Source organism: Vanessa atalanta, chromosome 3 (assembly GCF_905147765.1).
Source record: "Vanessa atalanta chromosome 3, ilVanAtal1.2, whole genome shotgun sequence".
NCBI lineage: Eukaryota > Metazoa > Arthropoda > Insecta > Lepidoptera > Nymphalidae > Vanessa > Vanessa atalanta.
Window position 1 is genome coordinate 12,678,614 of NC_061873.1, and position 13,463 is coordinate 12,692,076.

Consider the following 13,463-nt stretch of genomic DNA (forward strand, 5'->3'; position numbering starts at 1 on the left):
AGCAACCTGCTTTGGGGCAGCGTTTTACCATAAGCTTCTCCTCCTCCTTAAAGGAAGATGAGACCTTAACTTCGTAGCAGTACATCTACAGGCTCTTACTTATCGTTACGAGCTCTGCCCTTAGTCGAAGTCGGTTAAAACAGAACTCTACAATCATGGCCACCCTGTCGCGAAGAGAAGCTATCAAAGATAACTCATACATCATATGATATCGCGAGATCGTCGCGTCGTCGCACACAGCGAGATTTTGTCGCGATTCAAAAGGCATAGTAATTTATTTAACTCGTCTCGTATCATAATTGTCATGTATTTATATCACGAGACATTCATCACTCTTGTCCCGTTCCGAGTTTACTTATTTTCGGTTATTCGATAAATTACTGGGATCGAGTCGTATTTAATATGTTGTATGTCGTTTTTGTATAGCTTGGGACTGTTTTTTTATCATACGATGAAATGACGCCAATATTTGTATTGAAATTAAATAGTCTATACTAATATTATAGATGCGAAAGTAACTCTTGTCTGTGAGATCTTTACGTTGAACCGATTTAGATGAAATTTGCTACGGGGATATTTTAAGTATCGGGTAAGGTCATACATACTTTTTTCAAGTACCCGCCGTGAAGGTGACAGTTTTTGTGCTATGGATAGAATTGTAATAATTTCGTGCGGTAGTATTCAAATATTTATGACTAACTTAATTTAGGAGGACTATTGATATTTAGTTATTTTTGACTATTAAGTATAAGTATTATTATTATATCGTACGTTTTGACTGAATTTGTAAGTAGGTTTTGTAATCGAAGATTTTTATACTGGAATAAATCATATAAATTGATTTGAAACTAGCGATTACAAGTCCGCTTCGTTGGGCGTTGAATTAAAAAAGAATGAACAGAATTCAAAAAAGGAATGGCCTATAAACATTGACGGACTATTATTCATCTCGTTGATTGGCCATCGTCTTCTACCGATACGTTCAATAATCACAACGTGACTGACGCAAAATCTCCTTATATCTGTATATATATACAAATATGACGATCATATATCCACATATATCTGTCTGTCATTCTATGCTATATAATAAAAATAATATCTAACGTAAGATTTAATAATAAGACTTTACGCCAACAAATATGCCGTTTGTAAAAGTAGATTAATACTAAGTCAACGTCGTATATTACAGATTCTATTTATATATATATATAATTATAATTAGAAATATACATAACATTACATTTCGAAACATGAGCTGAGTACATATTAAATGAGTTAATAAACATAATTAAGAAGAACTCACTCCACTAAAATAGTTTTTAGACGAAACATAAACTCAAGGAAGGATGTGCACGAGACAGCCATTTTAAAGAGAAATCACACTTATCTCTAAGAGCTTAAGTTTTATTCTGTAATTGAAAAAAAAATGCGAGAATACCGTGTCAGCGATCACGATTCGCGCGGGGTGGTCATCGATGCACCGGCGTGATTGTGACCGCGCGCGACATTCACAATGACACGTCATGACGTCACAGCGCACTGTGTCACGTTGCGAGCGCGGCGTGTAGCCGAGATGATTTATTTAACAAGAACATACGTAGTGTTTTTATTTGTCCCGTTATATCAGGGCATGTAAATTTAATTGTGCTTAGTTGATTAAGTATTTCATTGGAAAAAAAGAATATCTACTGACATTTTTGCTATACGAATCACTTAATAAAATATTTAAGTACGAATATTCGAACAATAAAACTATTCGAAATGTTGTTTATACCATTATTCATTTCACAATAATGTAAAGTTTTAAATGTAAAGTCAAACTTAGCTCAAGTGAAAATAGCACACCACGTAGTATTAATTGCATCAGGAAGTCGATCAAAGACGCATCAAGCGACAAAGCGGCTGTTAGCGACGTGAAGTGCACCCGAGTGCAATGATACCACGTCCCATTACACCAAACTAACACAGGTGCTGGGAAAACTTGGTGCTTCACATGAAAAATACTTTAACGAATATTAGTTGAGATCTTGACATTCTATTTTACGGAATCCCAGATATTCATGTTAGTCAAACTCACTACACACTAGGTTACTCCCTAATTTAATTAAATTAGTTACTAATTAAGTTTTAAAGATCATAGACATTTTAACTCATACACAGATGCATCCAAATTCTACCACATAGAAAATCTAGAAGTCAGGCGTCGTCAATACTGATGTTGATGTTATGCTCTTGCATGCCATTTGGAACGGACATATCGATTGCTGTGAACTCTTAAATCACTTGCTTCTTCGACAAAGACATACAGATCTATTTGACACCCCTAAAGTTAATACGAACTATGCACAAAACTCAGTTTTAAATCGTTCGGTTAAAACATACAATAAATTTTATGCTGACATAGATGTATTTAATTTACCTAAAGGAGCGTTTAAAAAAGCAATAAAAAGCAAATGTTAGGTAAGCTTACTCAATAATGACACACACATACACACACACACACACACACAATTTCACAAACATACACACACACACACAATTTCACAAACATACAGTTTATGAACAGTACCTTTCACAATTTGTTTAACTCTATAAATAACTAGTATAAAATTTTCATATTGTAACTGCTTTTCGAATTCATGTTATAATAGTGTAATCCTTTTTTGGTCATAATTTTTACATTATATTGTTAAATTTTATAAGATATTGTAACACTGTTGGATTGCCAAATGAAACAATAAATAAATAAATAAATAAATAATCGTATATTATAATATTTTAAGATCATGCGCTTTTTATTATGGGAGGAATGGGTATTTTTTTCTGAATATTGAATTATTACAGGTGATTAATTTAGTGGTATAGAAAAATAAGTTATTTGGAGGGAAGGGGGTTGAGAGTAGACTCTTTGACCTTTTTCCTACTTTTTGATTCTATTCCAATTAACTTACTTCTTGACTTACAAATGCTAGAAACTAGTTGTATATAATTATAATATATGAATATCCCACAATCACAACTCTGTCCAAAAACAATATCACTACAAAATTAAAAAATCAATCACATTTTTTTAAATATATGTATACTCGTTTGATAATGACAGCGTATTCAATTTCATCGTAACATTGCATCTTAAAGAGGTCAGAGTTTAAAACGTACACAGTGGCCAAACAGAGAAGGCGAGGGGTTAGTCAACAGAGCGTTATCACGGCGGGAGATAGAAGCGTGCGCGCTCCTGATAAGGGGACCCCACCTATCGTATATTTCACACCGCAAGCTAGCTTGCCTTGAGTTATAGGCGATAGAGAACTTTATACGACCTAGGATTATAAACTGTTAAACTGACGGGTTATTTCCTGGCGCTGTCTTTACTTTACGATATTTAATAATAATAATCTTGACTTTAAAAAAATACAAAACCGTAGTCAAAGCCTAAACCATGTTATGAAATGACTAAGCATGGTAAGTAATTGCCCAATTGCTGTCAATCATTGGATTTAAGTTTCTCTCCCTTCATATCAGTAATACTAATAACATGAAACTCAATTTGTACAATAACTAACGAACCGCGCTGGTTTTGCACGGTTGCAATTTATTAAAAAGGAAAATGTCAGGATTAATGTATTTTTCTACTACTGATTTCTTTTAAAATCAGATCATTAGTTCCCGAGATTAGCTAGTACATACGAACGAACAAAAATTACTTTATTTATAATATCTGTTAGTATAGATTATGAAAGTATTACTAGAACCTTGTTTATATAAAAAAAAATATATTAATTACTTATTTATAGCTATTATTGATTATAAAAGGAACGGGCAATTAATTTTATATATTTTGATATCTTTAGTTCTCTAAGTTTATCATGAGATACCACACCAATCAAATACCACGGACAATTGGGTTCGTTCACCAACGTTCCTCAATTCCCTGCTGAGCTTATATTTTAGACCGATACGCGTTAGAAGACTAATAAAACGATTTAATATCCACTTTCGAACTGTATCGTGCATAACTCGTAAAGATTGTGCTTAGAAATATCGTAAAATATTAATAATTAAAAATTTGTATGTTTGTGGGTTTGATGGTAAGTGCAATGAGAAATTGCATGGGGTTAGCGAAGAAGTAAAGACGAGAAGAATTAATAAATAGCTGTTTATCGTCTTTTAAGAGGCCTTGACAGTGTCAAGATAATTTATAATTTTGCAAGATTTGGCAATTTTTATTTTGATATTTTATAGTTCGTGGGGTTCACAAATTTGTGTCGCTACTGTTAGTTTTAAACTTGAAATTACGAAACATAAAACTTTAAATTAATCGGAAGTTAAATCTGTCGCTTTAACAGTTTTCTTCCTTCTTCATCCTTTCAGTAATCATTATAATTATGAGAAAATGTAAATTGGGCGTAGATCTCTTTTAAGGGGAAGTTTTGGAGCCGAGATGGCCCAGTGGTTAGAACACGTGCATCTTAACCGATGATTTCGGGTTCAAACCCAGGCAGGCACCACTGAATTTTCATGTGCTTAATTTGTGTTTATAATTCATCTCGTGCTCAGCGGTGAAGGAAAACATCGTGAGGAAACCTGCATGTGTCTAATTTCAACGAAATTCTGCCACATGTGTATTCCGCCAACCCGCATTGGAGCAGCGTGGTGGAATATGCTCCAAACCTTCTCCTCAAAGGGAGAGGAGGCCTTTAGCCCAGCAGTGGGAAAATTTACAGGCTGCTAATGCTAATGCTTTGGAGCTCATCCTGCTACACTGATCAAATGCGGGTTGGTGAAAACGGTCACATAGTCTCTTCACTAAGGTTTCCTAATCCACTAAGAGATACGAGATAAAATGTAAACACAAAATCGATCATAAATAACCATTTGCCGAATAATATCGATGATTTTTTAAAATTAATTATCAATTTTTTTTTTTCCTATTTAAAGCGACTAACTATAAGCGATTATTTTGAAGTAGAATCAGAATCACAAATCTTTGTTTGTTTTAAATTAAATTTTATATTGTGTCATGACGTTTCAAACATACTTAATACGAATAATATATTGTTTTTGATATTTTTATATCTAGATTTTACCCATCCACGCATCTCGTTTCATTTTGTAGTCGTTCTATCAGAGTAATGCCAGTGGTGCCTTATCACGCCGCGGCACTCGCGTATCAGCCCGGCGCCAGGCTGCGGGCTTTCAACAAATATAGTGTCGATATTAGCTTCATAAACACTTAGTGTTTCAAACTCGCCTTTACATTTGATATATTACCTTAAATAGAAATTTATAGCCAGTCGTTATCGTGGATTATTTATTTACACCGTTTTAAAATGTACCAGGAAAACGTTTGGGTGTAAAAATGATGCGTGACGTGACACACGGCTTGACGAAGTTGCCTTTGCACACATATAACAATGAATTATATATTAAAAATCCTATGTGAACCAAAATAATAACAAATAATAAGTTTACGTTTCATATAGAACCGTATATAAAAGAAATAGGCTGAGATAAAGAGGGAAAGGTCACCTAGAGGGAGCATTTTGCACAAGTTTGTTAAATGACGATTCAAAAGTGCTTGTAAAAGCCTACTTGAATAAAGTATACTTTGATTTGATTTGATTTGATTTGATTTGATCATGGGTATCTAATGTAAGCCGCGTAATACAACTTAGTTCCAATAACTAATTCAAAATGTAACTTTTAATTTATGAAATAATAGTTGTCACCCGCGGTTTCGTTCGGCTCGCGTTTTAGGGAGTTGGTTGTCATGTGTTAGACAAAAAAATGTCCTTCGTTGGAGTTCAAGTTTGCTTCATACCAAATTTCATCTAATTCGGTCCATTGGTTTGGCAGTGAAAGAGCGACAGACAGACAGAGTTACTTTCACATTTATAATATTAGTATAATATAGAGGTATAGATTAGCTGTCTTCGAGACTTAATAAATATAATGTTTCTTTTACCCGTCAGCCCTTTAATTCGTATACCTAAGCACACATGTCAAACCTTATTACGATCGATTCATTCGCTTTGTCACGATAAACTAACAAACAGACAGTCACTATCGTATTTATAATATTAGTATTTGTCTTTAAATCCGACTCGATAAAGATATTTAAAACTTTAATATGACACATTTCATATTGTACATAAAGAAGAATTAACACATTTATAACATTTTAAAAACTTATCGTAAAACACGGTGAGTCATAAATATTGTAAATTTACAATGTAATCGTTAAAATTTGTAAAAGGCTCTGTTTACACGCGGCCCGTGCTCTCCGTAGGTATGCCGCTTAAGCGACGTTCATAGCGCGGTATCGCTCGCTCGGCGCCCACACATTGTTTCTTTGTACTATCTCTGCACCGAGTTTTGTTTCAGCGTTGTTGCTAAAATATCTCTTTTTACCCTGCAATCCGCTTTGTATACGTATCTGTTCGATCTTGTTGCTTTTTGATATTTAAAACGCTGTCTGCTTTAAAAATCGCGTCGAGGTGTCTGAGTATTATATCCTTATGTAAGTAATATGTTTTTTTTTAAATATATTGTTAAAAAAGGAAAATAAAAATGTAATAGTCTGCCGAGCAAACGTCACCTCGTGAGCTGCAGATTCACATAACTTACACCGAGCCACAATTTCCTGCAATAGATTCAGTTTAAATATAAACATAAATTAAACACATGAAAATGTCAAAAATCAGCGATGATTGCTAGGGATTCAAACAGCAACTTTCCGTCAAGGTTCACGTGTTCTAGCCTGGCGCAAGGATTAGGAGCCTTTTTAAAATAATATCATAATTTCTGTGGGTATTTTCTAGTCTTTAGCTAATGAAAGTTCGGTCGCTAACTTGATAAAAATATATTACTTTTTTATTAATATGCAAGATATTCATTATTTAAAAAACCCCCATTTATAAACTGAATGATTATTCATTTTATACTCAAACACCACCTTAGTTAAGATATTCGTTAAATAGATTTTAATCAAAACATCCCCGTATCTTTTACGAACATCCATCTGAAATACAAAATTGAAGTCCCCAGACTACAGCGAGTTTGCAACACGTTGCTCCAAGTCGGTGATGTAAAGACGCTTATCGAGTCGAAGCGCCCGGGAGATTCGGCGCGGGGCGATAGGCGAGTGTTCGCGCGCGATAAGGTCCCGTCGCTGCAGCGCCGGTATCACGCCCGCCCAGCTATCACGCTAGCCACTATCACGCCCGCCCAGTGTCATATCACGCCTCTATCACACCGAGAATGTGATTTATGCATTTTTCACTCGAGTTCTACGTTCTTTTAAACGTATCTGTTGTTTGAAACCGCTTTTCTCTGTGTTTTCAATGTTTTTAACGAGTAAAATTTTATTTAAAATACGTTTTAAGATTAAATAATACTTCCTCACTAAAACGCCTACACCACCCAGCCAGTGAATGTTAAACTAAAACCGGACTTAGATCGTCGATGGACCGGAGTCATGAAATGCTTATTATGGCTGCTCCAAGAATCTACGCTTACATCTCAATTGTAAAACAATGTTATCTGTCCGAATGAAACTCACTTTTCAATTGTTTATTCAAAAATCAACTTTACTTGAACTATATTAGGCTTAAGATCACACGTTGCATCGTACCCACACAGCGCGCTCAAAAAATCACAATCGCAACAATTTGCGCAATTAATTTTCAACTTTATTGCTTTCGATATACAATTGAAGATCGTTTAGTATAGTTTGAAAGGTTATTTATTAGGTTAAGGGTGGTATAACGCCTCCACAGGCCCGTAGGTCTGAACGCTGCGAGATAGTATCGATACGAAGCTAACTAAATACGTGCAAACTTGCCTTCGGGTAGTGGCATTGTGTGGCCGAACTTCTCACTAACATCCCTTGATCGATGAGCCTTATAGAGTCTACAAAAAGTGTATAGAGCAAGGCATGCAAGATCATTGAACGGTCGATAAATTGACAGATAAGTATTATTATCATAGACTTTTACAGTAATTCAATTTAGATCATTTTACAATATAGTTTTTTTTTTTTTTTAATTAATATTTGTAAGTTGTTTGCTAGCTTTTGTTTCAAATGTTTAAGTATGTGTGCGTCAAATCTCGCTCAGCTAATGAAATTTTGCAAATACACTTTTTTAAAAAGACGACAAAAACTAGTATATTTATTTACATTTTATACGTTTAAACAATAATTAAAAGAGTTTGTTTTTAAAATAGATATTTAAATCGAATGTGTATGTATACATCATAAAAAAACTCTAAAAAAAATGTCACGAATAAAAAGTTCTTTCTCTTTTCAGTCGTAGTCGTTTAGGAACATAATGACGCAATAGCAATACATTTTATTATTTTTAATCTGTATTATTTTGCTTTAGACGAAACAAAAGCAGAACAAAGGCCCGTGCCACTATTTCCTTGATCTTACGAAAGGCAAGTAAAGTATCGCATCCCGCGGGTGCATTGATGTTGAATATTGTCACAATTGCCGGCGCAGATAAGAAAACTAGCGACATTATACATGATAATGGAAATCGTCGTTAGTTTCAAAATAATTCCAAAGTATTTTTGTTAGGTAAATGTTTTTTTTTATCTACGTAGCGTCTTGTTATCGTATTCGTTTTAATTTTTATTAAATAACACCTCCGTTACACGTGACTGTTCCACCTACGTGGGTCGTCACGTGATGTTAAATCTGTACCAATAATTATATCTATATATATATATATATATTTACCTGACAGAAAACTTCTAAGACAATATACATAAAACTTATACTAGACGATGTAGCCCGTTTTCCAGAAGCTTTTGGTATATAATATTATGGCATAATTAAAAAGCTGCGCTTCGCAATATTATCCTTAATAGAATTTTATATTTTTTCTAGTTTATAAACTATATAACTTTTATATATAAGAATACTGCTCTGAATATTGTCCTTTATTCAGTACTTAGTATACCAATAAATTGGGGGATAGGACACAAAGAATTTAACTACAATACAATACAATACTATATATATATATATTAATTTTAATTTCAATACGAACCATTTTCACGAATGTCGTATTTAAAAAAAAAAGCGCCTCTGGATTTCATGCTGTAATGTAAATGTAACACCTACAACCCCCAAGGAAAGTAAACATCTTCTTCCCTTGGAGACCTAAAGACGAATAAACGATATTTAAACAAGTGAGGATTCGGTCACAGTTGAAATCGGAATTCGTATTATCGCCTTGCTTTGCTTAGACTGATAACAAATGACAGTCAGCTGAGAAGATCGGTAAAATCAAGACCCATCCATAGACGAGAACAATATCCATATTTAAATTCGGTTTGAAAATGGAATTTAACTTTTCTGAAAGCGCTGTTTACTATATTTTATGCGTTCACATCATTTTAACTGCTCGTTTATCACATAAGCTTTGTTCTCTTATCACGGTTGTTACATACTACCATTTAGTACCGCGAAAATAACTAATAATTCTTTGTATTAGTTTGTTTGGCCGACACGGGTTTAGGGAACGTAGATGTTTTTAATTCACTAGAAATGGCTTTCATGCGTCAGATATATTATAGGGAAACAAGGACTTCGAATTTGATAATTTATTGTACAATATAGTGTTATGTTTTATCATAAATTGAGTGAGTTTTTTTAAAGTGCGACATCTTACTGTCTATTTTTTATGTCTTTAAATTTTAAGTATTTTAATAAATAATAATAATAATAAATAAATATTGAACAACATCACATACATTACTCTGATCCCAATGTAAGTAGCTAAAGCACTTGTGTTATGGAAAATCAGAAGTAACGACGTTACCACAAACACTCAGACCCAAGACACTAAACTCTTCCCACGTCGACTCGGCTGGAAATCGAACCCGGGACCTCGGAGTGGCGTACCCATGAAAACAGGTGTACACACTACTCGACCACGGAGGTCGAGTAGGTCATTATATAGTATATTTATTTTAATCCCTTAAAATAAAATTAGTCGATTACAAAAAAAAATAAAAAGCGATCCAGATTTACGCGTTGAAAATTCCAAGTAAAACAACGAGCAAACGCTACTTCGGTGTGTAATACAAGTATCAAAAAACACGCACTTGAAGCACATCCAGTTGCGTTACGTCTAGGTGTTTACGTGCCGTATCTCGCGGTGCCCTCACGCGGCGCTAACGATTTATTTAGCGACTGTGTAACGACGTTTGCACGGCCAACGCCACACGTCAACGTGTTAGTTCCGTTTTTATCGCGTTGATAACTTAGATTTGGTGATATTTTGTTACGAATATGGAATTCTGTCGTATTCGTAATATAATAAAATATGTAATGATCCCGGTTGATCGAATTGCGAGCTTATAACGTCGCAGATTTCGATGTCCTGAATCCAAACTTCACGTCTAACAGCTTGCTTCAGTTCGTGGTTATGACTTATATCCCGTTTTACGGTGAAGGTGAAAGGTGAAAATCTATACCATATGTGGAAACCACGTCTGTATAGTATTGGGTACATATTGGAGCAGCGTGGTGCAATAAGCTCCAAATCCACAAATAGGAGGAGGCTATGACTCAACTTTGGGACATTATCAAGCTTATATATATATAAAAGCGAAACACTACTTACTGATTAATCCCGTAAACTCAGAAACTATAACACCTACTTGAAATTTGGCAGGTAGCTTCCTTATAGGGTGTAGACATCCGCTAAGAACTTAGAAGGATTTTATTAAAATCTACCCCTAAGGGAGTAAAGCGTGGGTTGGAAGTTTGTGTTTCATAAATTACGCGCGGGTAAAGCTGCAGGTTCAGATGGTATATTATATTTTAACCCTTAATAAGAGAGCCCGTGTGACATTTCAGATTCATCTACTAAAGTTGAAACGGTTTTGTTTTGTTCCACTTAAGTGGTTTTAATGTATCCTTCGAAGTGATTAAGTAATAATGTTTAGTTTTTTAGACTCGTAAAACTAAAACGACTACTTTATAGGCGTTGTTTTATAACCCCCATATAAGTTAAACACTTAGCTTAATATCGTATTTAAATATCTTTATCGACAATATTTTTAATTTTAAAAGGTTATTGTTTATTGCAAGGCAAGGCATGGCATCATCAATCTATACGCAAAGATTTTGTTAATGTAAGATATTATATTATTCCTTGCACCAAAATTACGCACTTTAATTGTTTAAATCGCCGATGAAGTTCACAGTCTCCATTGAAATCACAATGAAAAGTATTATTAAAATTCATTACTGTAATATTCCTTTTTACTTGGTAGTAGGGCTTTGTGCAAGCCCGTCTGGGTAGGTACCACCCACTCATCAGATATTCTACCGCCAAATAGTACTACTCAGTATTGTTATGTTCCGGTTTGAAGGATGACTGAGCCAGTGTAACTAACTGTAGTTACATCGTAATTCGTTATGTCCCTTGTGCCTGACTACTTACCATCAGGTGGCCCATTTGATCGTCCGTCAGTCGAAAACATTAAAAAAAAATCTTTCTCTGCTGAAAAAAACTTTTAAAATAAATAGCGTTTGATTTCCTTTGATACTTTTCTGTACCCTTGACAATATGTATGCATAAATTCATGATTGGTTGAGAAGTTAAGCCTTAATGCATAATAAACTTGTAAAGTCTAATGGCTATATATAAGGCCGCAGATCTTAAAGTCCTGGGTTCAAACTCCAGGTTGGACCGAGGATAAAGGAATTGGGTCTTTCTATAGAATTTCTTAGCAATAGCCTGTACTCTGAAAGTTGCAAGTGTGTACACTTCCGTTCCCCAGAAAGCACGTACCGTTGGTCCAGCGCCTGAACTATTTCCGGTCCTAGTTCCGGTAAAATAGAATGCACCTGTGTTTGTGCACACACTTGTGTAGTATAATATGACATACGTAGTTTTTTAATAAAATTAATAATAATATATTTTCAAATGTTATATTTGATTTCGATAACAAATGAACCAGCCTTATAAATAAGAAATCACCCTTTAAACGGAACGAACAAAGCATTTAACACTCCGGCCAACTATCGCCCCGATGGTATCAACCCCTAATTAAATACAGGGTATCGACGGTAGACGCCCGCTAATGGACTACAGTAACGCTTTCCTTTACTTAACTAAATCGTTTAACCTCATAAAATTTGTCTCAAGTAATGAATGTGTCTCAAGTTGAATAATTTAACTTAATAATTAAATTATTTTTCAATTACTTTATTTATATTAAGATCATTTAAATATTTATAAGTTATAATAGATAATAACAGTACACTGTTCTATAATAAGTATAGTAAAACTTTAATAATATATAAGTCCGAAATTATTAAATTGAAATAATTTAATCATCAATAAATATTGTAGAAAAATATATAATTTGTTTTAACTTTCAACAGTAAAGTGTAATCTTTTAAATGAAATCTGAAAACCCTTACCCGATACCCAATAAATGAACAACAGATTTACGATCTAACGGCGATCTGAGCTATCACAATGTCGGGGAAGCGGCCGCCTCTAACGGCGTCGTTACGGCCGCTAACGCCGGCTAACGGCTGTTAACGCCGGCTATCAGCGATAGAGGGCGGGCGGAAGGCCACCTGCGGCTAACGTCCCGCCCGCCTTAATGCATCCGCACTTATTTATTCCCGAGTTACGGCCTGATATGTTTCCTGATGGTTATCTGAAGGGACATATTCAAACGAAAAACAGGACATCGACTTCCGCCGTTTTATTGAACGGATCGGCGTTTTAACGTTCTAAATGGTTATTAAAAGCGTTAACTTTCATACTTAAAAAAAATAATATGTCAAATTGCTAAATCATACTTAACATGAAAATAAATAATATACTTAATTATATACACTGATCAACTATTCTACCGCCAAAGAGCAATCCACGGGCAATGGTGGCCACTTATAAGGTGGGCCATTTGTCTGTCTTACCTGCTTGAAATTATCTCATATATATATTAAGCCTTTAACAAACTACATAACTCTGATAATAAAATATGTTGATATGACGAAATATTAATAAGCCTAAAAAAAATCCCAATAGTGTAATCACGTTTTCTGTTATATAATATTTTTTTAATGTATCGTCTAGCCTGTTCGATTTTGCAAAACTCATTTGAGTCTAGATTCAGAAATGATAAACAGACCAGTAATTGCTTTTTGTGTATACAATTTTATTAAGAAACACAACGTTGAAGTACTTTACAGACGTACGATAAAATGTCTTATGAACATTAAGATAAATAATATTTTTATCATATCTTTTCTTTATTAACTATAATAGACTTGCATTGAATTTCATGAAATTATGAAAATGGAATTTACTTCCAAAAAAATATCGTAGACGTTAAACAGGATAGTTTCGATTAACATAGGCATATCCGTTTGAATTAGTTGCTTTTCGTAGATATAAAGCAAGATATTCCGTTGTCTGTGT

At 34.2% G+C, this 13,463-nt stretch overlaps 1 protein-coding gene across 3 annotated transcripts in view; it reads left to right on the top strand.

Annotated features, from left to right (window-relative positions):
* Positions 1-13,463, top strand: part of LOC125077079 (zinc finger protein ush) — a 206,860-nt gene that overhangs the window by 150,533 nt on the left and 42,864 nt on the right. The window lies entirely within an intron of this gene.